The sequence below is a fragment of the Capsicum annuum genome, chromosome 12 (genome assembly GCF_002878395.1).
Source record: "Capsicum annuum cultivar UCD-10X-F1 chromosome 12, UCD10Xv1.1, whole genome shotgun sequence".
Taxonomy (NCBI): Eukaryota; Viridiplantae; Streptophyta; class Magnoliopsida; order Solanales; family Solanaceae; genus Capsicum; species Capsicum annuum.
This window is the reverse complement of record NC_061122.1, coordinates 169,195,577-169,223,475: the sequence shown is the minus strand read 5'-3', so window position 1 is coordinate 169,223,475 and position 27,899 is coordinate 169,195,577. Positions and strand designations below refer to the sequence as shown.

General features: G+C 38.0%; 1 pseudogene; it reads left to right on the top strand.

Annotated features, from left to right (window-relative positions):
- The first annotated feature begins 13 nt into the window (after positions 1-13).
- Positions 14-19,094, top strand: LOC107851602 (annotated as a pseudogene).
- Positions 19,095-27,899: the final 8,805 nt, after the last annotated feature.

Here is a 27,899-nt window from a genome sequence, read left to right as displayed (position 1 = left end):
AACGTTTAATCTTCTTGATCAAGAATCACCAAAAACTAAAACAGCACTCGGAGATACGTTTTGTTTAGTTTTCTCAAGAAACAGGATGCCGCCATTTTTCATGTTATTCTTGACTGTATATCTCTTTCTTCTTCGTTACAGAGATTCTCACGCTACCATCAATCAAAACTTCCATGGCATTCAGTGACCCGCATTCCTTCACTGATTCAACTCAGCCATTCACCACCCATATTTCCCTCACTTTCTACTTTGGTTTTCCATCTTCCACAATCTCCTCTGCCACTCTTCTCTCCCTTCCATGCCCTTACTCTGGACCCTTCACTCTCGACACTCGCTCACTCTCTGTTTCCTCTGTGCTCGACCCAACTTTCCCTTTCCCAGCTACCTTTCTCTCTCTCTCCTTCTCAACCAGACCCAATTTTTGGACAATCACTCACCATTTCCCTTTCTAACCAAACCCAAGTCTCGATTCTCTCCAAAACTAGCCCTTCAAGTTCCGCGCTTCAATGGCTTTCCCTTCCTCAAACTTTCAAAAAGACTCACCCTTTCCTGTACAGCCATTGCCTGCCCATTCACGCTCGTTCGATCTTTCCTTGTCAGGATACATCCGCTGCGCGCGTCAAGTACGCTGCGAAACTAAACATCCCGCGCCAGCTATCGGCTGTTATGGCTGCTAGACACGTGGAGGCGGGCCCCATTTCTGTCTGAGTCGCAAGGGGTTTGTGAGGATTCAGTTTGGTGTGGGGATGATAGTGTGGTGGAGGAATTCGTGATGGAACAACCTATACCTCCATGTTTATTTGCATTTGCGGTGGGGGGGTTGGGTTTCTGGGAGGTGGGACCCAGGACTAGGATATATTCTGATGCTGTTCCTGGAGTCTTGGATGCTGCTGCTACAGAGTTTGCAGGCACGGAAGAGATCATGCAGGTTAGAGAGAGGCTTTTTGGACCTTATGAGTGGGAAAGGTTTGATCTTTTGGTGTTGCCTCCGAGTTTTCCTGTCGGTGGAATGGAGGATCCGATGAGGTTTTCTTAACCCCCACTGTGATCAAGGGGGACGCCAGTGGATCACAGGTGGTGGCACATGAGCTTGCTCGTAGCTGGACAGGAAATTTTTTCACAAACAAAAACAACGAGCACATTTGGTTGAATGAGGTATTATACCTTATTGTATTAAGCACTTGAAAAATAAATAACACATGAAAAATATAACTTAATTCTATGTTTATAGGATAGTTAAGTTTTTAAGATGTAATCTTTAGCATCCTTTTATGATTACCTTCCGTAAGCTTATGATTTGATTGGCAAGGGAAAGTACAGATATTGATCAGGAAAGTTCCAATGGGAATCACCAAGGGGATAGCTTAGAAGTTGAAGTATTGGAGTGACAAGAATTAAGTGACAAGAAGTAAAGTTCGAATTTTAACAGGGACAACACTAGCTAATTTTTTCCCGTTTGCTTAAGCCTCGATGGACACATATATAGTTACCTGATGCTTGTGCTGGTGGAGATAGTGTGTACTGGTGGCTTAATTTGTGTGCGCACAAATTGACTCGAATTAAAGAAAAAACTTATACCAGTTGGATGGTTGGTTATTTACGCCTGTGTTAGTTGCTAAAATAGAATTTGGTGGATCCTAGAGTTTGTAGAGACATGTAGAAACTATAGTTTAGGGAGTTTAATGTGTGAGGGTAGGTGTCTAGGAGGGTTAGATGATAGTATGTATGTACTATATTGTTCTCTTTGTTCTCCTCAGTGGTCCAAGGCGAATGGAAACTTTTATGCCAAAAGAATTACTGCATAATTGTGCATCACATAGCATCTTCTGCTGTTCTTTTCATTTATTCTAAGGTTAGAGGTGATGCAGGATGGTCTAAGAAAAGAGTCAAGCAGAGTTATAGGTAAAAGAGCAAAATCCAGAAAGTTCCAAGGCCTCTTTTGTCTTTATGCGCAGAGCGCAGTAAAGCATGTGTTAGTGAATTAGGCACAAATGAGGAGAACCGAGAACCAAAATCCTATACCGAATTCAAGGAAAAATAACTGTAGACAGAATAAAAATAATACACACATTCAGTAATTTTCAAGAGTCTTAACAAAGAATACGAATCAACAATAATTAACTTGCTGAAGTAAATATCATGTCAATCAAATGCAGAAACCACATTCACGATCTAATTTAGATGCAAAGATGGACTTTTATGTTTTCAATTCAGATCTAGTTTTTTGAGAAGTAGTAATGTTTAAATTCAGATCTAGATAGTAGCTAAAATTTCTAACTGTCTACTTTCAACCACTAAACATTTACTTATAATGTTTCTTCAATCAGTATCTCACCTTTAGTTGGTCAATGATATTTAATTAGTACTGGTTTTAAAGGTAAGTCCAAAGATAATGAGGCAAGCGAAAGTAGGCAGTGCTGTGATCTGCGGTAAAGAGCTGCCTAAATGATGTGAAGTTGCCATGACCAAAAATACGTTAGGCCGTGAGGGAACCCACCATTCCCCGTAGGCGAACCCCATTCATTTTTCGAAAATCCTTTTAAGATGAGTAGAAAGCGGAAACTTCATTAAAAGCATTAATATAATAGAAATCCACATCTCAAATTTAAAGGAGATCTAGCAGCTAAAAAAACATATATCAGTCATCAGAACAGAAACAATATGTAAAGCCAGTTAATAATAGAGAACTTCATGGTGAATCACAACTATAGCATACCAGCTATCTCAAACATCTCAACCAAACAAGGAGGAAAAAGAATAAGTCACTTTCACAACACTTGAGCCATTTCACCGTTCAAAATCAATATGTAATGTATGATGATGAAATGAGATGCAAATGCATATGCAACAGCGAATAACCTGTATACACCCGCTCCCTCTGTCCAATAGTTAGGACTCATAGGGGACTTGCGAGGTTCATATACGCACATGCACTAAAAAAATGCCCTGGATGTAACACCGTGTACCGAATAAATCCTATATAGTTTGAATAGTCTAGGTGACGCTATACTAATGTTTATCCTTTTGCTTCGTCAATGTCAACGTACATCAACAACAACAACAAACCCAGAATATTCCCACCTAGTAGGGCCTGGGGAGGGTAGAATGTACGCAATCCATACCACTATCTCTAAAGAAGTAGAGAGGCTGTTTCCGATAGACCCTCGACTCAAGACACAGGACAATATACAAAAATATTCAAAGCATGAAACATGATAAAACTAACATAGATACAACATCCACAAAAGTAATGTACAATACCAAACAAAAGACACCAAAACCCTCCTAACTACGAACTACGATTCATCCACCCACCTTATCCCTCTATCCTAGTGTTTTTCCTCCAAACCTTCCTATCCAGGGTCATGTCCTCAGTGAGACGTAACTGCTCCATGTCACGTCTAATCACTTCTCTCCAGTACTTCTTCGGTCTACTCCTACCCCGCTTGAAACCATCTAACGCTAGTCTCTCATACCTACGAACTGGGGCATCCGTGCCCCTCCCATCACATGACCAAACCATCTCAACCTCACTTCCCGCATTTTTTCCTCCACCGATACCACTCCCACCTTCTCCCGAATAGTCTCATTCCTAACCCAGTCAGCCCTTGTAAGACCACACATTCAACGCAACATCCTCATTTCCGCCACCTTCAACTTTTGGATATGGGAAGTCTTAACTGGCCAACACTCCGCTCTGTACAACATACTGGAGATGTGCAATAACAACACAACAAATCCGGCACCAGAGTCAATCCTTCCCACAGACTACCAATCATTTAACAATGAACGTAATGAAGCGAATGAATAATCAAGTAGTAATTTCATATACGAGCCTTTAGCCAAAATTTTATCAACAACAACATAAGCATCCAGCCAAGTTTTTTTATTTTTTTCTTTTGGTGAAAGTAAGAAATCTTATAACCACCAACCATGAACACTACAGAACAGAAAACTCAAAGAAAGCAACTAATGACTAGCTAACTTAGGTTGGTTTAGCTAAATCATTCCAATATATCTTTACCCTTATCGTCTATACAAATAATTTATCCACTCTATATCTCGCCTATATTTTTGTGCTTAGCCGTGTCCTTGTACTCTGTACTTGCATTCTAATTTAACTTGTTGACAGATCATTCTAGGATTTGGAATGCTTGAATTCCACATCGCTTCATTCCGAGCTGTCCATATTGCATAGACCAACGCAGCCAGTACAACCATTCCAAAGTTCCTACATAATTTCTTTTTTCCTTTCTCCTGTACACTCTCCTCCATAGCCCTGTGTGTTCTGTATTCAAGTTTGGCAATCCTAGACACTTCATCAGTTCTTGTGGGCATGTTTGTGAAAGATAGATCAAAAGATAGATGTTAGAAGTCCTCAGGTGCATTTCCACATAGTAAACAATCAACTTCCTGACCAAACCCCATATGCTGCATTCTAGTTAGTGTAAGCAGTCTTTGATGAGAACTAAGCCAGCATATAAACCTAAGCTTATGCACATTAAGGTTGCTCCAAACCCATCTTCACTGTTTCCATTGTTCCACGTCTCCTTTGCATCAGTCATAGTCACTTGATATGGTATATTTACCTGTTGCTTTCAACCAACCATTCTATATGTACCCCCTTTTGACTTTGTCCCTTATTCCACATATTTTCCTCCAATACCAACTCCTATTTATCTTGAGTTCTTACTGATACCAAGTAGATGTGGTTTACCCGTTTCACCAATAGGTTATCTTCCTTTTGTGCAATATTCTACACATATATCGGAAGTGCAGCGGACTTTCATTGTGTTCACCTTTTGTCACGACCCGATGTATGAGTCATGATGGCACCTACTCTATCCTCCCAGTAGGTAAGCCGAACCATAGCCCGGAGCTAGATGCAATGGGCTAACTTGGTGGAAAATGGTCTAAAAGTCGGAAATTAACAATTAAAGACTTAAATAGCAATAATACAGTATTAGTAGTCTAATAGATAAATAGAAAACCAGCAACCATCTCAAGACTCAGTAATGTCGGTACAAGAGCTACTATAAATGAACTATGAATACTAAATAATCAAATACAATCTGTCTCGAGGATGAAAGACTTGACATAGATAAATAGAAGGAAAATGGGTAACTTCGACTCCAAGAGCTCACCCAATCTCCAAAATCAATCCTGCATGAGAGTCGAATCAGTGACGACAACTATTACTCAGATCTGGACCAAAAAGGTACAAAAGTGTAGTATAAGTACCAAAATCACGGGTACTCACTAGGTATCATCGGCTGATTGAGCTAAATCATGATATTGATACAAGATAAAATAAGCTAAGTCAAGGCAAAGGGGGCGAACATAGAAATAAGCTCCGACACCGCTGTACATAAATAAATGAATACATACGAGATAGTAACATAAAGATCATACATTGTACCTGCAAGATTGGACCCCATAAGCCAATAAGTGCGGAAGAGTAAATAACCCAATGCAAGCCCCCATAAGCCTGGAGGGTACAATCAAGGAAACCAAGCAACTGAATAGCTGTAAATTACCAAATTATCATGCCGTGACTAAGAATTCATCTGAACCGTATCATCTCATACATACTTCCCAATGTCGGACTTGAACTGGAACTCAATAGTATCATCATTATGATTATTTGCTGGACTTGAACCAGAATCATACTATCAAGATCATTATCAACTGTTGTACTCGAAGCGGAACTTATATTTATAAACCGTACCACGAACCATATCAACTAGCCATACTGATAAACTAACCCAATAGACTATACCAAGGAACTATAACTATAGATCATCCCTTTTTCTCATATTCTATACACCGGACCAAGAATCACAACCATAAGCCATATCGTTACCCACACCCGTAACCATACCAATACCGCATCTATTAAGTCATTCCGATAACCATGCCCAAAGGCCATGTCAATAGTCATATTCATAAGTTATTTCAATTAATCATATTTATGAGCCATTAATCATATCTATAAGCCGTTAATCAAATCTATAAGTCATAATCATTAATCATGAATATAAGCAATATCATTAGCAATACTCGGAATTAGCATCAATCTTTCAATATGCAACTAACTTACTCATTAAATATATTCAATCTCCTCAAGTGTCAAACCGAACATTAATAAAGGTGTATCATGCGTAAATAAGTCTACAAGGCTAACACAAGTCTTGACCTAAGATGGGCTGGAGGGGCCCACTTCTAATTTCCGAAATCCATTTTAGTCAACTTCTACCCCGGACTAGGCTACGGTATCAAAGTTCATTTCTAGATATTGAGCAAGCCATAAATAGCCCTAAGATAGTAATTCTTCCCAAAAAAGAACAACTAAGTCAATCCCACCTAAAATAATGACAACTAAGGCATTTCCCTTAACTTAAGCAACTACGGCCAATTTCACCTAAGACATGAGTAACTAAACTAATTACTCCTAATTTACGGTTTTAAGATAGCCTAAATGGTTCAACTAATCCAAATATTTTCATTCATACTTTCAACACCTAAATCCTACCCCATATCTAGCATAATATCATAATCATAGCACAGGATAGCTCAATCTATGAAGAAGGTAAACCTAGCCTACTTGGATGCCGAAGAAAAACCCAAAGAATTCACTAAATCACCGATTTTCCTTTCTGAGAAGCTTCTGCAATGTGTCACGCTATCAAAGTCACCATCTACTCATAAATACGAGAACAATGATATCCATATTGCACTATTGTGCTTTGAGAACAATGATATCTAGAAGCTTTGGACAACCCCCCCTCCCCCCAAATTCCCAATCCGAAACACCAATTATATCACTAGTTAAACGCTGAAATAGCGGAGGATCATACATGGAAGGTTAGAATACTCTTACCGCGGCAATGAACCCTTGAAATCCCTCCAAAATCTCACAAAGCCTAGGTCTAGAGTTCTAAAAACAAGTTAGAAAGTGATTAAGTCGTTTTGGGAAAAGTCTAATAAAGTTGAGAGGGATCTTCACAATTGTGAGGAACCCGAGCCCGACTCAACATCATAATTGTGAACCCACCATCGCAATTGTGAGCCTCTCAAACCCCTCTCTGATCTCACAATTGTAAACAAGACCTCCCAATTGCGAGATCCCCTCTAAACACAGACCAAAACCTCTAACCTTGCAATTGGGAGATTCTCCCAAACATTGAAGCCTAGCAATTGCGAACTAAGCTTCGCAATTGCAAGTGGTACCAGACACAACAACCGGCAACAACTACAAATTTCAATCGAACTCCGAATGGACTCTGGGAATATGTTTGAAATCCCTCAAAAACAAACCAAATCAAATATCCAACTAATGATCCAAATCACCCTCAAATGCCCCGGAATCCGCAAAAACCACCCAACTAAGTCAAAAATCACCTCCCCGACCTAATAGAATTGTTAGAATTTGAGGTAGTGGTATGGACTTGTACACTTACCCTCCGCAGACCCCACTTGGTGGGAGTATACTGGGTATGTTGTTGTTGTTGTTGAATCCGAGCTTGTTAATCTAGAATGTTGGCTTTGGTCAAACTTCTCAAATTCCAACCCTTCAAAACTGAAAATGTCACCCAATATTCATCAAACACCCGGAGATCATGCCGCCCATCCCCGCAAGTCACAAATGACATATTGAAGCTACCGAAGGGGTCAAAATAGGGAAAACATGCCGAAAATCCAAAACGACCATGAGGGTCGTTATAGAAGTTCTCAGCTGGGTTGCACCTAGCTCAAATGAACCTTTAGCGGGAGTACAGTAAAAATAATTGCATAGATCTCACTGCCATCTCTCAATTATTGGAGGTAGGTCATGCAAGAACCAAGAGTTTGCATAACATAGTAGACATTGCAAAAAGCATGGAAGGAAGGGGAGGGACTAAATGGTGTATTTGAAAAGTCAATCTGGAAAGATCTGCATGCTTAAAGGCCTGTACTAACTAATGTTTTTTTTCTCAGCAGGCTCTAATTTTCTGGCAGTCTTTAGTTTTTATTGAACGTTATAATCGTTTTCGTTTAGGTTCTATTACATTTTAATTTCTTTGACCTTCTTGTTTCTTCACTTAAAGGCTTCACCTTAAAACAATTGCCTTCTGAGACACTATTTGGGAAATCTGCCAAGATTTTCAATATTGCAATTTTGCGACTACTATATGATACCATTCCTTTTGGTGACTTATTTTGCATGAAGGTATATTAACTTGATTTTGAAATAGCACAAAAGGTGGATCTTGGCTTCTACTTGTGTTAGTTTGTTGAGATAAGACATAGAACTTTTGCTCTTCTGTATGAATTGTGGATTAGCGTGTGAAATATGATTCTATTATGAGGACCCTGGAAGAAATGAAGTGCAATGCCTGCATTAACTTTTGGCTGCAACTTGAATATAGGCATGTACTATGATGATTTATTGTTCCTTCCACAATTTTTTGAAGGGTATTACAACATATGCAGAGCGAAGAATTATTGAGGCCGTGCAAGGCGAAGACATTGCTTCATTAAATATTGGAATTGGTTGGAAGGGACTTGTTAAAGAAATTGAGAGATTCAAGGATAACATGGAGTTCACAAAGCTAAAGACAAGACAGGCATGTGTGGATCCTGATGATGTGTACTCTGTAGTTCCATATGAAAAGGGCTTCCAGTTTTTATGGCGCATTGAGAGACAGGTTGGTAAATCATTTCGTCCTGGAAATATTTTTGTTTCATCTTGCATAAGCTAACTTAGCTTTTCATCCACTTCATTTCTCAGATTGGAAGATCTGCTTTTGATGACTTTCTGAATAAGTATAGTGGTACCTTCAAATTTCAGTCTATTGATACTGATATGTTTCTCAATTTCCTTAAAGCTAATGTCCCTGGAATAGAGAACAAGATTGATTTGAAACTTTGGACTGAGGGCACTGGGATCCCTCCGGATGCCATGGAACCAGTTTCTAATCTTTACTCAAAGATTGTTTCGCTTGCTAATGAGTTCAAGCTAGGTAGGACACCAAGGGAGGATGAAGTTGCTGACTGGAAGGGACAGGAATGGGAGCTTTACCTCAAGAACCTGCCCAGATCTGTTGAAGCATCTCAGGTAGTAATTAGCTATTATCTGAGAAGTTTATTCTTAAATTGGCAAATTATCTATTATCTACCTCCCTCCTTTTCCTTTTTGGATTTTATCTTGTCCAGTAATGAAGTGATTGTATTTTCTTTATTTTCTAGTGTTAAATCTTATTGAACCTTGTGAATTTTTTTTTTTGTTACTTTCTACCAAATGAGTAATACAATGCTAAATCCTCCGTACCAGTTATTGGTTGATGGTTTTTATTATGTGGTTGTCTGCCCCAGGGACTAACACACACACACACACACGTGTATATATATATAAAAAATTTTTTGGATAAACCATAGATATATACGTACATATGCTTTTGTCTTATATATGCTCCTCCTTTGGTAAGTGTTTACCTTTTACCCATGGATCTCCAATACAATGAATCATCATCAACTTCTTCTCTGGTGCTGGTCTTGGTGCTTGACTGCAGCCTATCTCATTTTACAACTAAAAATTGTTACTTCAAACTTGAGTTGCATGTTGCGCTCAAGCGCACACGCAAGTGTACGTGGTTCACCAAGTAGTAAAATGGCGTTTAAAAGCCAAGTATTGATCCTACAGAGACTTGTGTTAAACAACTATCCAATTCTAGTTCACTATTAAAATGAATCAAGTGCTAAAGTAACCAAGAGTAATTGAGTTTTAACAATTAAAAGTAAACTTAACAATGCAGTAATGTAAATGTCTTGAACAATAATGTGGAGAAACATAGGGTTAAGGCACTGCGAACAATCCTACTTTGCCATATAATCTCATTGATTTAGTTAGTTATCTTGGTTGTTGGTTCAGGGGTTTATAACATGATCATTGTCATCCGAACCTTTAATCAGTTATCTAACTTAGCCTCACAACTACATTGTTGAGCAGGGATGCAAGAACTAAGTTAAACACATTTGTATTTCTTCCCGTATATGAACCAAATAGGGCAAATTAGGTATATTCCTATCCTAAATGCAAATCACAACTTTAATTCATTGAATGATTATGATCCTTTTCCATATATCCAACATTTTATTCTATCATTCCTCCTTCCGAGCTCATGATAGAATTATGCATTTATCCTAAGGGTCGCAAATCTGTAGAATAGTTAAAACAAAGATACATGAACAACCAGTAATGATAATAACATAAACCAACTCAATTAACAAGCTTAAGTACTCATGTTCGTGACCTTAATCCTAGATGAGGGTGTTTAGCCACTCATGGAATTACAAGAAATTTTAATGATAGAATCCATGTAATAATCCAAAAGTAAACTAAAGTAAAAGAATAAAAACCCTAATTAAAGCCTCCTCAAGTGTGTTTCAAGCCCCACAAGTCGTCCCAGGTGTTTACAAAAGAGTTGAAGTGTCCTATTTATAGAAGGAGCCAAGTGCCCGATTTTGACACACTAGCGTGCCACGTTATGACATTGGCGCGTTAAAGGCGTGGAACACCCTTATCGCAGATGCTTCCTGGAAATTGCACATTTTGCTTTGTGACTAAGGGCGTGGCATGCCCTCAAATTTTCCAGTTTTTGTCCAAGCAAGCTCCATGCCTTTGGCCTTTGATCCCTTGCTTCATGGTAGATTTTCCTCTTCAATTCCATCTTATAACTCATCCATTTATCAACTTTAATGACTCACCAATCTTCCTATAACATAAAGCAACATGAATTAGAGCTCATAACACAGTAGAATCAAACAAGACAACCTAGGATAACACATGGCTCAATCTAAGACGACTAGTTTTCTCGTTTAACTCTAAGTGAACGTTTTTCTTCCCAAATTTGATTTGAATACACCTTAAACATCATAAACACATAACTTAACACTTAGATGCTCATTTATTCCAAGATGAACTCATTACGTCCACAAGAAGTCCTCAAAACTAAGCTAATTAAGGCTAGATAATAACACTTAGGTGCATAAATCCACCTAAGATCGTCACCCCACACTTAAAGCCTTGTTCATCCTCAAATAACTCTTTAATTTAAGCATCATTTAAGGAAGACTTCACATTACTCCTACAACAAGCAAGGCACTCGAGCTAGCACTACAATGACTACACAGATTGCAAGTTCTACACTAAGCATGTTGTATACACTTGAAAGCTCAAGAATACTACTTCAAAAACAACCTAGCCTCAAAAATTGACTCACTAAGTTGGCAAACTCATGCATACTCAATCAAAGAGATCATATAAGTCACCTAATTGTCATCAAACATGTGCCCTCACTGCAAGAGAGTTACCCATATTCACTCGGAGAGATGCAATTTATCACAAGAATGGGCTTAAGAATCAAATTGCGCTCACTCTCACAAAGAATTCACATGTCACACATGACGAACCATAGGCTTGCCCTTAGTGTAGTATTCTAATAATATCAGAATGCTAGGACTTAAGATCAAATTAGGACTTTAAGAGTTGTAATGTAGGCCAAGGGACAGGTAGGAACTATTATGGCCAGTAATAGTGACTTTCTTCCCTAATCGCTTTAATACATTACACATAACATTGAACACTCTTCTACAAATAATCAAACTCTCACCACATCTACCTTCACACATCTCCTTTGTTTTGCCCCACCTTATTAAGCTAGTTCATATTGAGTAGGGAGTATTCTCTATCAGCACATGACTCAATATAGATCAATTTCTATCTTGTTCATTACATTACTCCCAACCTTACACATCAACTTTTTCAACACCAATAGCTATTATTTTGGGGCTTCACTTTCACCTCTCTCCTTATTTTTCTTACTTCTTACCCTCAACAAGTTTTCAACTAAAGCGCTTAGGAGCTTTGGATCAAATTATGCTCAATCAAAGAATGAAAATAGGCTACATATGAAGCTACCTAAGAAATAGGCAAAGGTTCAATAGGGCGAACTAAGATTATGCGTACTGGCAGATAAGAGGGGTAAGATTATGCGCACTGGTAGATAAGAGGGGTATGAAACATGGTTATCAAAGAAATGTCTATATCATCCCCTAAACCCACATTCTTTATTTCACTTTGCACACACACCATGCAAGTTCTAGACATCAATATGCAACAAAGAGTACACAAAACCTCACATCACACATGGTACGTGCTCAAATCAAGTAGGATCATTATAGACTTTAAAGTCAAGCAATAACATGAATTCACAATTAAGCCAACATCGCACAAGAGTCATAAGCATGAGCCTAAGTGTCTCAAAAGTAGTCATTCAACACAATCATGCTTTTACATTCAAAACCACTTGCATCATGTAGTCACACATAGCAACTAGCAAGAACATCCCACTTATTCCTAACACAAAATTCTAAAATCTATTCCTAAAAACAAAATAAAAAGATATTGGGTTCAAAGGGCGCTCCCATGGAAAAGAACAACCACGGGGTGGGTGAAGTATGCTCCTACTAGACTGACATTAACAAAAACCAAACTAACAAAGAAAATCTTTTTATATTTTTTTTAAATCTACTAAAAAACTAGAAAGCAACTAAGAATTAAGATTCTATAGCATCACTTCACCTGAGACCATGAGAATTTTTCCCACCCCACACTTAAAAACACACTTTGTCTCCAAAAATATACTTAAAAGTAAGGATAGAAATACTCTCTGAGGCCTCTAGGCCTAGCCGCTTTGGGTTGTGGGGCTTACTTCCTAGCCCCAGTAGGAGTAGTGACTAGCGTTATAGGTAGTTGGGCGGCCATGTTTAAACATCAATGAGGTCGGATAGACGCCATACCCAATCTTTGCCATGCTTCATAGCTTGGGTCTCTAGTACTCAGACTTCCCTTCAACCCGTGTCTCAACAAAAACAAAAACTACGTGAAATAAAAACTAAAAGTGAGAAATAAATACCTAACTTAACTTGGGTTGTCTCCCAAGCAACACCTGATTTAGTGTTGCAGCACGACCCACATCACTACTTCTCATCCATATTCTTTCATCCTCTTCCTCCCACTCGGAGGCCATCTTCTCACTCTTTTCTGACCTTTTGTGTATGTACTCTCAAGGTCAGAATTTATCTTAATATTCGTCTTTTCAGGCTCTTCTCTCAGCCTCACCCTTTCAGGTATAACTGGTGGCTTGGGCAACTCTACGAGACTGTCCGAAGAGGTCTTTGGTGGCTTAGACTCCACCACCCCACACTCATCCACTTCCATGGTTGTTATCATACATAAGCTTTTATAATGGGAAGGGGAATGAGTGGTTTGTACACTTTGAAAATCACCTCTTCATCATCCAATCTCATTTTAAGAGTGCCCTTTCTAACATCAACCAGTGCTCCTCCCGTTGCCAAGAATGGACGTCCAATATGATCGGCACCCTGTCATCTACATCACAGTCAAGAACAATAAAGTCAGTAGAAATAATAAATTTACCAACCTTAATGAGCACGTCTTCAATGATTCCTTCGGGATGAACTCTGATTCTGTCCGTCATTTGAAGCACCACAGAACATGGCTGTGGTTTCCCCAAACTAGGAGTATTGAACACTGACAGAGGCATCGAGTTTATACTTGCCCCTAAATCACTCCAGGCATGGACCACATCATTATCACCAATTTGTACGGGGTGGGTGAAACTCCTTGGGTTCTTCAATTTCTTAGGCATTTTTCTTATCACCACCGAACTGCACTCCTCAGTAAGTGCCACCATCTCAATTTCCTACAGCTTCGTCTTATTAGTCACCACATCCTTCAAGTACTTAGCGTACTTAGGCATGCCTGCAAAACATCTAACAAAGGAAGATTAATGTGAAATTCTGTAAACGTGTCAAAGAACTTCTTGAAACATGCATCCTCTTTGGCCTTTTTGAGCCTTTGAGGGATTGGTGGTGGTGGTATTTCAATTACATGCTCAGCAGCCTTTGTTTTCGGGTACTAAGACTTTTCTGACTTTTCAGTATCCTCAACTTCAACTTGCTTTTTCTCTACATGTTGTGGGATTCGCTTTGCTTGTACCTCCTTATTTTTCTTAGGATGTCTGTCAACGAGATCTCTATCACTCTTCAAGGTGATTGCTATTACTTGCTTTGGATTCTCTGTGTCACTTGGTAATGCGCCTTAGGGCCTGGTGTTTTGCGCCTGATCTAGTTGCCCCAATTGTGCCTCTAAATTCTTTTGAGCAAGCTATTGATTCTTTATCACAGTAGCCATTTGCTATTGGTTATCCAGGATCTTCTTTAAAGTTTCCTCAATATTACTGGCCTGTGTGTTGTTTTGCTGCTGGAACTGTTGAGTCTGATTAATGCCTCATGAATAGTTGGGATGACTCTGCCACTTATGGTTGTAGGCATTGCCATAAGTATCCTTCTACGCATTGCCTACAAAATTCAGCAACCCCGGATTTGCTCGGCACAAGTTTGCAGAATGACCATTGTTGCCACAAATCTCACACCAAGACGGGGATCGCATTCACCTGAGCCTGAGACTGATTCAGACCCAATTTGCTAAACTGTGTCATCATTTGATTCTAAAGAGCTGACAATTGGGTGGCTACGGCTGTGACACTATCAACTTTAATCATGTTTGCCGGATTTTTCACTGTGCTTTTAGAGATGTCACCATGCCAGTCAAGATTACCTTGTGCAATATGGTTCAACAAGGTATAGTGCTCATCATAGATTTTCTCCAATGCTTGACCACCTACAACTGAATCTAACAAAATTTTCGTATTATGGTCAATAGCTTCTATAAAGGTGTAAGCCAGTACCTCATTGGACTGTTGGTGATGTGGACAGTCCTTGAGAAGTGATTTAAACCTCTCCCATGCATGATATAAGTTTTCATCCGGCTTCTGCTTGAAATTCAAGATTTCACTGCGTAGCCTTGCAGTCTTGCCGGATGGGAAGAAACGGATGAGGAACTTCCTTGCCAAGTCGTCCCATGTAGTGATAGAAACTGCCGGCTCGACGTTCAACCACTTCTTTGCTTCCCCCAAAAGTGAGAAGGGAAAGAGTATTAGTCTTACATAATCCGTAGAGACTCCAGGGGGAATGAACATGTCACTTATCTCCAAAAAGTTTTGTAAGTGGACCTGTAGATCCTCATGTGACAAACCAGTAAACTACTCACTACTGTGCAAAAGTTGCTGAATTTGCGGACTTCGGTAGAGAAGTACTGCTTCTCTCCTTATTTGGTATAAGCATTGCTCAGGTTCGGGATATAGTTCAGCCAACTCTCCGTCCCTTGATAGCTTACTTGCTTTACAAACTTGTGCCTGCAAATTCAGAAGCTAAGATCAAGTACTTATCACTCACGAAATCAAATGACAAAACTAAACTAAGACAGTTGTCAATTTTCAAGTCCTCGTCAACAATGCCAAAAACTTGTTGTGCCCAAGCGCACACGCAAGTGTACGTGGTCCACCAAGTAGTAAAATGGCCTTAAAAATCCAAGTATCGATCCCTCATGGACTTGTGTTAAACAACTATCTAATTCTAGTTCACTATGAAGATGAATCAAGTGCTAAAGTAACCAAGAGTAATTGAGTGTTAACAATTAAAAGTAAACTTAACAATAAGGTAATGTAAAGGTCTTGAACAATAATGCAGGTGCAAGGTGATATGCTAAGTAGGTTGAAGCAGGTGCAGAAAGGAGATAAATTTAGCATTAAAAAACTCTACTTATTGTAGATACCTCAGCACCCTAAAGTAACCTGGAAAAAGCTGACCTTGCAGCCTCATATGCAGCTTACTCATAAATTTAATTTATGGCTAGCTTTGCAACAAAAATTGGCAACAGTTGATAGACTGATGAAAATTGTTATTCAAGCTCCTAAAACCTGTGTGTTTTGTGGGCTACCTGATGAACTGTTTGACTATTTATTTTTTGACTGTTTTACTGTGGCATTACAAAGGGCATTTGGAGCAGGTTGCTTTGATGGCTTGGTCAAAATAGAAGAATTGGAAGCTGGAGTGCTGAGGTTGACTGGTTGGTGACAGGTATGAAGCAGACTTTAGGTTTCTGGGAAATTGCTGCAGTTTTGTTCAACATGACGATCTACTCAATATGGAGAGCCAGAAACACCCTCAGATTTCAGAAAGGCACCTATTCTAGTGATAAAATTTGTAGAGACATTGCATTACATACAAAGGGAAACCTTGTAGCTAGATGGCACAAGTACCTGCAGACTTTAAATTCCTATCCTTGATGTATAAATAGAGTGTAGTTGTTCTTTACTTTCAGATGTGTGTATATGCTTAGGTACTTATAGGATGTGAGAGGTGATTGGTCAGCAATCCCCAAGGTTTGTAATGACTATATTTTGGTGAAATCGAAACACTGTTTACCCAAAAAAATAATGGGGAGAAACTCAGGGTTAAGGCACTACGAACAATCCTACTTTGCTATATAATCCCATTGATTTAGTTAATTATCTTGGCTGTTGATTCATGGGGTTTATAACGTGATCGTGGTCTTCCGAACCTCTAATCAACTATCTAACTTAGCCTCACAACGGCATCGTTGAGCGGGGATGCAAGAACTAAGTTAAATGCATTTGTATTTCTTTTCATATATGAACCAAATAGGCGAATTAGGTATACTCTTACCTTAAATGCAAATCATAACTTCAATTCATTGAATGATTACGTTCCTATTACATATATCCCACATTCTATTCTATCATTCCTCCTTTCGGGCTCATGATAGAATTATGCATTTATCCTAAGGGTCGCGAATCCGTAGAATAGTTAAAACAAGGATACAAGAACAACCAATAATGACAATAACATAAAACAACTCAATTAAAAAGCTTAAGTAATCATGTTCTTGGCCTTAATCCTGGATGAGGGTGTTTAGCCACTCATGGAATTACAAGAAATCATAATGATGGAATCCATGTAATAATCCAAAAGTAAACTAAAGTAAAAGAATAAAATCCCTAATTGAAGCCTCCTCAAGTGTGTTTCCAGCCCCACAAGTCGTCCCAGGTGTTTACAAAAGAGTTGAAGTGTCTTATTTATAGTAGGAGTCGAGTGCTCGATTTTGACACACTAGCATGCCACGCTATGATATTGGCGCGATAAGGGCGTGGCACGTCCTTATCGCTGATGCTTACTGGAAATCGCACATTGTGCTTTGTGACTAAGGGTGTAGCACGCCCTTAACACGGAGATCCAAGGGTGTGGCACGCCCTTAACACAGGGCGTGCTCAAATTTTTTCAGATTTTGTCCAAGCAAGCTCCATCCGTTTAGCTTTAGAGGAGGAGGAGGAGGATCCCTTGCTTCGTGGTAGCTTTTCCTCTTCAATTCCGGCTTGTACCACATCCATTTATCAACCTTAACATCTCACCAAGCCTCCTATAACATAAACCACCATGAATTAGAGCTCATAACACAGTAGAATCAAACAAGACAAACTAGGATAGCACATAGCTCAATCTAAGTCGACTAGTTTTCTCGTTTAACTCTAAGTGAACATTTTGCTTCCCAACTTTGATTTGAACACACCTTAAACATCATAACAAATAACTTAACACTTAGATGCTCGTTTATACGAAGATTAACTCATTACGTCCACAAGAAGTTCTCAAAACTAAACTAATTAAGGCTAGATAGCAACACTTAGGTGCATAAATCCACCTAAGATCACTGCAGGCGAATTGATTCAATTGTTAATGCATGTTAGCAAATCGAATCGAATGCATGCGTCACAGGATTGTGCTGCTTCTCTCGTGTGCTTGTACGTGCCCCCATGATTTAGTGGACAAAATGTTTGCGTCATCTTAATAAGTCTAACATTGCTTAGAGACTAAATCAGCATTGTTTCTCTCAAAAAGAGTTGTATTTTCCTCTCCAACCTGTGTCTCAGAGTGCATTAGCTGATAAATCTATTGGTTGTGATTCTCATATGCATTTTTTGGAATTGATTTTTGTTCTACTTTTGCCCTTGAAAGTTTTGATGAAGGAGAGAGGTTTTATTTTTATAAGCCCATTTGATTTGTGTTGCTTAATTATATCTAACGAAAGCACTCAGCCATTTGATGTGTGATTTAGGCGCACATCACGAGTTACGAAAGCACTCAGCCATTTGATGTGTGATTTAGGCACACATCACGAGTTACCTTTCCGCAGATAAAAGGCAAGTATTTTAAGTGAAGCAGGGTAGAGGGGCATCCCATTATCTTTGAAGTTTCAAACTGTGCACCAGCTGGCCCTCGTGGATTTACTGGTTATACATAAAATTATATCTAAAGAAAATAGCACACTGATTGATGAAGTCCTACTTTGAAACGCCTATATCTGTCTTTCCTCTCTTTTGACTGCATCTACTCCATCGAAGAAGCCGATAGATAGTCTGCAGATATTGATCTATTAAAGTCGACAATGTTGTCTGTTCATTCTCTATTATGTTAATTTTTTCCTTCCCACCGTCTAAGCCTCCCACCCCCACTTAGTTCTTATAATTTATGTTTCATCACTCTTAACTATTATTTCCATTGCTTTAACTCGTGATTATATTTCTAATATAGTAATAAAATCTAGTCCTGGAAGACATCTACCTCACTGCTAGGAAATGTCTTTGCCTTGAACTTTTACCTTTTAAGGCATTGCTCTAAACTCACCCTTTGTTCTTGAACTGGGAAATTGTTATTGAAGTCATTTTGTGCTATTTTCAGGTCACAGCTTTAGATGCTCTCTATATTCTTTCAGAGTCGAAAAATTATGAGGTCGAGGTAGCTTTTCTACAGCTGGCCATTTCAGCAAGGTGCAGGGACTACTATGGTGTGGTAGAAAGAACTCTGAAAGAAATTGGCAGGATATTATACCTTCGTCCGCTCTACACTGCACTCGTACAAAGGTGCTGGGAAGAAAGAAGACAGAGCTTTTGCTAGAAGGGTATTCTTGGAGGCGTGTGATTCTTATCACCCTATAGCTCAGGCTGTTGTTAAAGCTACTCTAGCCAAAGATTTCTGAAGTTTGTGTAAAGCCAAAACTTGTTAATGTAATCCTAAAGTTAGGCACAAAAGTGATTCTTGCCTAAATATGACACATATACTAGTATAAGTGCATTATGGTGGGTGCTTCTTAAATAATAGCTATTTTAATGCTAAACCATTTCATCTCTGTGCAAAAGAAAAGCTTGCATATCTCGGTTTATGCTTTATTCATTGTATTACAGAGGAACCAGGTGAGTTCTGTTGGAGATATAAGGTGGACCCTTGATAATAGCACACGACACAAAGAGGATGGAAGAAGGAGAGAGACATTAAGTGATGTTCCGGTTAAAATGCATATATTTAGTCATCATTGCCTCACATTTTAGTTTTTCTGTCACTGTTTTGAGTACAAATCCCAACAACGGATATATAAGAGCCAAAAATATAATGCAAGCACAAAGCAATATAGAGGAAAAAAGATTGATTTCCCAAAATTGAAAAACATAACCTTTGAACTTTATGCTTGTATTCTTCTTGTGGACAACTGAAGAATTAACCTTTCAAGGTTGGTGGTAGAGAAATGGTAAATTGATTCAGAGAGCGTGGTGGTGGAGGATGATTTTGGCTAAACAGCGGAGGAGATTGTCCATATGTGAAGTGGAAATTTGCTTACTTTGAGACCACAGTAATAGTAATGCAAGAAAATGGTAATTGTCGATTACAAACACTTCCAATCCAATGGCATGGACAACATGTAAAAATAGATGAGGAAAGAGAAACAACCAATGGCAGAGACAGTTATCTCCAAATCAGTGGAATGTACCAAAGCAGCATATATTCCTGTTACAAATTCTTGGACAAGTGCTGCCAGAGCCAAATGTTGTAAGCCAGTTGCAATCACATAAAGTCGCTGAACAGCCCTCAACTCTGGGAAAAAAGCAGCATTTGCTGCCATAGCAAAGTAACTGAATACAGCACCAGCAGAGCATACAAAGGCAATGACATCTGTAATGATGAATGCTTTAAAAACTGCTTGCCTTGTTAGAATTGCCATCCCCTGATTTGGATCAGGATTGCTGTCAAAGCCTCCTTGTAATGTGAAACCAACTGCAATAATCTCTGTAACTACAAGAGTTGCCACAATAAGATGTGTTTGAGTTGATTCTCTTTCTTCCTTTCTTAATTTTCCGTTCCTGTTGTTGCGTCTGATGCGTTGTTTCTACTTTGTCCTTTGGTTTCTCCTTGTCCTGCAGTCCTATCTTGAAATCGTGTCTTCCTATTCTATCAACCCGAAGCAAGTGACATTCTATTCTGTCCTATAATTGATTTTCAATTTCATTGTTTACCTGAATAAAATTGGTCACCAAGGATGATAGTTTCGTGTAACTGAACATAATGCAAGTTCAATTAGTGCTTTGTCACCCTTGTAACGTTTGAAAACTACCAATAAGACGAATGGAGTAAGATACCAGGAAATATGATTTATGCTTACCCTTTAAATTCAGGAAGGGGGGGGGGGGGGGTGATTGCAATCTTTTTAAGAGTCGACTCAATCATGACAGTCAACTCATTAGTATGTACAATAAAATAGAATAAAGCAAAAGGCGTAAATAAATAATTATGAAAGAAACACTGAGGATTTATACTTGTTCGGATCACCAATATGGTGCCCTACTCCAGTCCCTTGGGTTGCAATGGTCTCCTTTAGTGATTTTTGAAAATAGTTACAGTATTATGACAAGTTCTGATTCTTAATCTTTTATTTAGATCTTGTGTGACACAACCTCAATTGGTATAACTAAGTTGACTCGATCTTTTTCATTTTGTAACTATTGTAAACTGAGAATTACAAAGTTTTGTGACGACAAAAAATTGAGACAAGAATGATAGTTTCCGGTGAAGTTGCTTGAGTGTCTTCTATCTTCAGCATCTTTATATAGTCTTCAATACACATTGGGTCCTTTCTCTAAAAGGCAAACCCAAAGGATTTCTTTCAATCAAGGATATGATTAGATTTCTTAATTAATGCTTATATCATTAACGCATCCATATCAGATATCATTAGCGCATCCATATCAGATATGTCTGTACATTACGATATGCCCTTTTCTTTTTTTAACGTGAGGAGTCATGTACTTACATGTCCATATCAGATATGCCCATGTATTTCATATAATTCTTTTCCTCATTTGGTCACCCTACCATATACTGATTATTATCCGTGATTTGGTTTTGTATATCTTTAGATTCAATTTATTAAGGTCCCTCAATCTTGTCCTTGCTTTGACTTGATTCTTTCCATGATTTCCGCGGACTTCCCTTGTATCTTGAGATCTTTCGGAATCATCTTCTATATTGGGAACATCCTCCTTGGTCCTGTATGCTTATTTTGTTAGTGTGTCGTCATTAAAACATTTGGTAATTGTATAGTAGGAGGCTAACAATCTCCCCTTTTTGATAATGACAAAAAAAATAAACATCACTCGACTTCCCTAAATATAATGCTCCCCCTGACTTGTAGCTGATTGTCCTCATGAAGCTCCCCTTGACTTGTAGTAGACTTCACTTGTTGTCGCCATAATATCTAACAGACTTAGGGAAAAATGTTCTCTCCACCCTTTGGCATAATCAAATTGATAGACAAGAAAACAAACACGAATGCACATAATAAAATAAAGTCCATCATAATACGAGCAGATAATGCACAAAACAAAGAAGTGTGAAGTGAATATCCATTATACAAACCAAAAAAAGAAAGGACAGACCTCCTTTGAATAGCAAAGTCTTGGAGAACCAAATCAACGTTTCGCAAGAAAATAGGTCAGGGGTGTTATGCATGTTGTGGAAAAAGAGATCATAGGATCGTTCCACGTTTTTGGTGAAGGTAGAATAGGAGTTCTGCACAGAAATAACGAGTTCATTGTTGGAGGAGTTAGCTTCAGTCTTAATAGAGTCGACTTGCTTGAACACTTAGTTGAAAATTTTGACTCCCTCCTATTTAAGACTATCAAGGATGATATAAACTTTCCCAACATCTGAACTGGTCGCTTTTTCAAGCTGCACCAACTTAGCCACGAATTCTTGAAGATTTACAGTCCCTTTCTCTAGGCCTCGCAGGAGTTCCTTGTCTTCCTCTATGTCCTTAAAAACTGCAGAAGAAGAGTTAGAAATAATCTTACCTACTCGTAGAAGATCAAATTTAGCTTTCACAGATTCCTTTTTGCACCACTCACCTTCATCCAAAACACAGCCCATGCTAGAAAAGGTCTTCGAATCGTAGGTGGCAGAAACTTCAACAATATGAATTCATGAAAGATTAATTGAATATTAAAGTAAAATATGAGAAATTATCAAACCGTGTGGCAGAATGGCAGAGGTATGAGTATCTGGTGTACTTTCCAATATGTATTCACAAAACCATTGTGCCCAATTGATCTTGTACCTTTTAATCAGACAATACAAAACAAAAGTATCCTGGGTGGTAACATTACTAAGAGATACCTTTCGGGAAATCAAGGTGGTAGCGATAATGTGAGCCAAAATTCTGTGTTCGAAACAGAGACATAGGGGTTCAAAACTTGCCAAATTTGCATTTGGTTCAGCGACAATAGTTTTAGCTTTCTCAAAGTTAACTTCAAAGTTTTGTGGCCATGTTCTATTCATGAAGGGAACCATGCCAGAGAAATTGATATCAAATACTTCCTCAAACAAAAAGTCATTGAGAATAATTCTTGTGCCCAAAACCAGTGTTTCAAGTTCTCCACTATTTTTAGATATTTTGAGGTATGTATAGAACATGCGAATGAGATCTATCTTCAACAACTTCTATCCCACAAAGCCAAAATAGTAGAGATAAGTCTTGTGCTTTGATCTAGGGGCTTACATTGCACTATGATTCTTTAAGTTGCTGCTGATTGATAACTCTACCAGACATAATAGAACAACTCTTAAGATATATGAACTTCTCTCGGAATGAGGCAGTCCAGAATTTGTGCATGTCTTTCGGGGGAAGATGTTCCATAGTGTTTAAGCAAGATCTTTTACAAGGATCAGTCGGATTTGAAAAGATATATTTTTTAGGTTTGAAGGAAAGAATAGACTAAAATGAGGCTTCCTATGAGAATCTGGTAACTAGAACCAATTCGGTATTTTTAATGAGACAGTCAGCTAGGCTATGATGAGCCATGAATCTGGTTTTCGACATGGGAAGAGATAAGAGAGAATGACAGAGAGAGAAGGGTTTTATAAGGAATGTAAGAAAGGGGAAATGATGGAGATAAAAAGGCAAAAAGAGGAGCATACGGTATTAGACGTGAAGAGGTGAAGCGGAAGAGTTGTAGACCTTGAGAAGTGAAAAGGAAAAAGAAGGGACTGCACAAGAGGTAACTTAAAGTGATGTATAAGCAAATAGAGTTAAAGGGGTAATGATGAAAAAAATAAAGAAGAAAAAGGGATATTGCTCCAAAAAAAAAAGTTTTTGTACATGAAAAAATATTTTACTTCCAATAATAACTTAAAAAAGGTAATTAATCTTTCTTAAAATATGTAATATCGAGTTTTTCTCAGAGAAAACAAAAACCATCCTCAAGCAAGAGTTTTGTAAAAATATCAGCAAGTTGATTTTCTGAGTCAACAAAGTTTAACATAAAGTCATCATTTTCAACATGACCACAAATGAAATGATGCTTAATATCTATATATTTTGCCCGCGAATGATGCATGGTATATTTAGACAAGCAACTACTACTAGAATTATCACACATAATAGGTACTGATTCAAATAACATATCAAAATTGAGTAATTGATGCATTATACATAATATTTTTGCACCATAGTTACCAATGGAAATATATTGAACTTCGGCGGTTGATAAGGCACGATGTTTGTTTTTTGTTGTGCTATGAAATTAAAGCATCCCTAAGAATTTGGCAGGTTCTGCTAGTGATTTTACGATCAGTTTTGTCTCCTACAAAGTCAGCATTTGAATAACCAATTAGATTAAAATTTGAGGAGTGGGGGTACCATAATCCTATATTCTAGGTTCCAATGAAATTGCCAATGATTCATTTGATGACAGCCAGATGAGACTCTTCGGGAGCCGGGTAAACCCTTGCACACTTGCATACACTGAACATAATGTCTGGTCGACTCATTGTTAAGTAGATCTCTATACATCTTTTCATCAATGTCTTTTTCAGAGGTGTCTGAGTCAAGATTTGGTAAGGGGCTCATAGGATTCCCAAAGGCTTTTCCTTTATCCATCCCAAACTTTTTAATGAGCTCTTTTGTGTACTTGGATTGACTAATGAAGGTCCCTTTAGGAGTTTGCTTGATTTGCAATCCCAGAATGAATGTGAGTTCCCCCATGAGACTCATTTTGAATTCTTTTTCATAAGATTTGCAAAATTCTCACACAAAGAGATGTTAGAACTTCCAAAAATAATATTATCCATATAAATTTGTACAATAAGCAAGCTAGAATTTGATATTTGAGTGAAAAGAGTAGTATTTATTTTACCTCTTTGAAAATTATTGTTTTACAAGAAAGTACTCTATAACACCCCAGGTTTTTGGTCCTTGAAAATTTTTGAAATTTTATTCTCACTGTCTTTACTATGACTCCCCTGAAGTCTAAGGGAGTCTTGTGAGTCATTGGACCAAATTATAACCAAATCAGTAAGTGTATGGCTGATTTCTGCTCTGAGTATGACTATCTCACTATGAGTAGTAAGGACTTGTTATGAGTTGTTGGGTGCAAATCTTAGGGTGTCCAGTGTATACATAAAATGGTTATTGGGTTGACTACGACTGGACCCTACGAGTCGTAGGGTCCCATTACTAGTCATAAAGGTTAAGTCATATGGTCAAAAGATTATGAGTGCCTTAGAGACTGTCTTAGCTATGACTTGTGGTGACCAGTTATAATGAGTCTATACGAGTCGTCTAGTGACCTGTAGTCACTGACGGCTAAATTTCAGTTTTAAATTGAGGGCACTTTGGATAATTTCTTTCTCACGTAATTAAAACCCCACATTTATAAAACACTTAAGAAGGGTTATTTCTCATTCATAACGTACTCAAATACTTTCAAAAATCGCTTAAATTCTCTTAAGCAGTCATTCTTAGGGTTTCCAAGAAGTACGCCATCCAAGGGCTTAAGGGTTGAATTCTTTTCATAAAACTTGGTATTTCAGGCATGTTACTCTTCCCTAATTATTAATTTGCTGAATGCATAACTTTTAAAGAGTTGTTCATATGGTATTGAGGTAGGTTTTAAAAACATGAGTTGAGGTTTTTGAATAACTATTATTTATGTGATGTCTCATGTTTGTCCCTGATTGGGATATGGTTATATAGTGGTTTTAAAAATTAAATTAATGCATAGGAATGGTGAATGAACTAGGGATTGTGATTTCCCAAACTTATGACTTTTGAAGTATTTATGACCCCAACCCCATATTGTGAAAATGATTTTGAATATGAAAAGTATGCATATTGAAATACTCTTGAACTATTGCATAATGTAAAAAGTCAGTGAAGTACAATGATTTTAAATTGAACCTTATGAGGTTGTGTAATTTCCCAAGCTAATGTGAAATTGAACCTAAATGGGGTTGTGAATTCCCCCAAGTGATGTAATTGGGTTAACATATTGATGTTATCTTGCAAGTGTAGTTGGTATGATGATACCAACAATGTATGCCTAAATGTATATCATGGTTTAATAAATAATAAAGTATGTGCTAATCATTTTAATCGGTCTTTGATTAGGGTTGTGTAGCTGAGTCATAAAAGTCGAGGTCTTGAAGGATAATTACTAGAAGCCGTAATTGCCGATGCGGGGGTCCATATGACAGCGTGGTTCGAGTTTTCCTTATTATTATCATTTGATTGGGAGTTTCGAGTCCCCCACAGTATACTACATGATTTAGTGCTTGTGCCACCTTGATATGTTGAGAGGTTCGAGTCCTCCATAGTGCATATGTATACTCTCTAGTTTGTGCGGCTACACACACTAGGGCCCTACTAGCTAGGGGAGAGCTGGCCCTATATAGACCGTGGGTGCCTTTTTATGTTATTGACGGTTGATCTACATAATTTAGGCTAAAGTGTTAAAGTGCATGTTAAGTCTTGTTCCCTATCCCGGTATTTGATATATATATATGTGTGTGTATATATATATGAATTTAATTATGTGCATTGGTTTTGAATGATTTTGAATTGTTGATCACGACATTATGTTATCCTTATTACTAGTTACATGCTAGTGTTTACCCCAACAACCATCTTCAAACGTTGTATCCCCATGTGAAGCAGGCACTGGAGATGCCTCTACTTTTCCTACATAGAGTTAGGTGGATCGGCTCGGTTCGTCGGTTCGTTTTGATAAAGTAGTGAGTTTCCATGCTTCAGAATACTTAGAACTTTCATCTGTTATCATCATAGACTAGAATTAAGAGTTTTCATTATCATTAACACTATTATTTTCATTGTCATCTATCAGAGTCGGAGACATGTCCCAACTAAGACTGGTTTTTGGTTCTTGTCTTAGAAGGCTTTGTTGGATTACCCTGGACTTGGGTGAAATTGGTCGGTTGTTTTGGTGTGTTGATGGTTATCGATTATTGACATACCATTTATTCTTTAAACTTATCATATTATATGTTCAAAATTTATCCGACATTGAGTATGTTGTGTGGTTTGGTTAGGTGCACAGGAGGGGTCTCCGATCCCCGATGGACTTGAGATACCCGTCACGGTCAAGCCTTGGTTTAGGTCGTGACAAAGATGGTATAGAGCACCTAGGTTTGGTTTCATTGGGTGTCCATAAAGCTATGTCTAGTAGATTCTCTTTTATGGGTGTGTAGCACGCCACACTTTATAAGAGAGAGACTACGAGTGAAATGCCCCATATTGAACAACACTACCAACTTTACTCGGATCCAGTGGTTTGATTTTGTCACCAATTTGATATTCCCTTGCAAATATAGTAAAGCACACATTCTTGAACTCCATCTCAGATAAAGGATGTTAAGGCCCTCTAATAAGAAACAACAACATACCTAGTGAAGTCCCACAAGTGGGGTCTAGGTAGGGTAAGATGTACGTAAACTTTACCCCCTACCTTTGTAGGGTAGAGAGGTTTTCGATAGAACCTCGGCTCAAAAGAAAGGGTATTTGAACTAGGGTAAGGCCTCTAATCAGTGATCCAAAATACATCTCTCACACAATATAAAATTGCACAAACCAATTTAAAAAATCAATATCCAGTAATATGCTCATAAAACTACAAACCAAAAGTTAGCCACGACTAAAAAGCATATAATCAAGTAGCAATCATGAATCAACTATTTTTTACATTATTCGAAAAAAGAATAAGCTATTATACAGATAAAAATAAAAAATCAAGTACCAAATATATAGAAATAGGATTCTAGAAAATTAAAATCAAGAAAAATTAAAATTAAAACTTACCAAAGAAGCCATAACAGAGACAGAGAGTGAAATTGGGGATTGGGGAAGACCAGCCAGCAGCAAGAAATAGAGGTTGAAACTCGAAAGGCCATCGCAATGTCCGACTACTATGGTACAATCAGAATTCAGAAGTCAGAATTGGAGTTTAATTAAAAATGTATCCTGCCTCTTGCTCAATAGAAAAAGACGTCTTTAGGTTATTGGAAAAAATAAAAACTTTTAAACTTAATTTTGTTTCAAATTAGTCCTTGAAGTAAAATATTTTGTTTCAAATTGGTCCTTGAAGTAAAAAATAAAAAAGTTGTCTTTAAGGGGATTTGAACCCGTGACTTCTAAATTTATTTTAGTTCCAGATTTGTCCTGAAGTAAAAAATAAAAAAAGTTGCTACCTTTAAGGGGATTCGAACCCGCGACGCCTCACAAGCGAAATCATGAACCC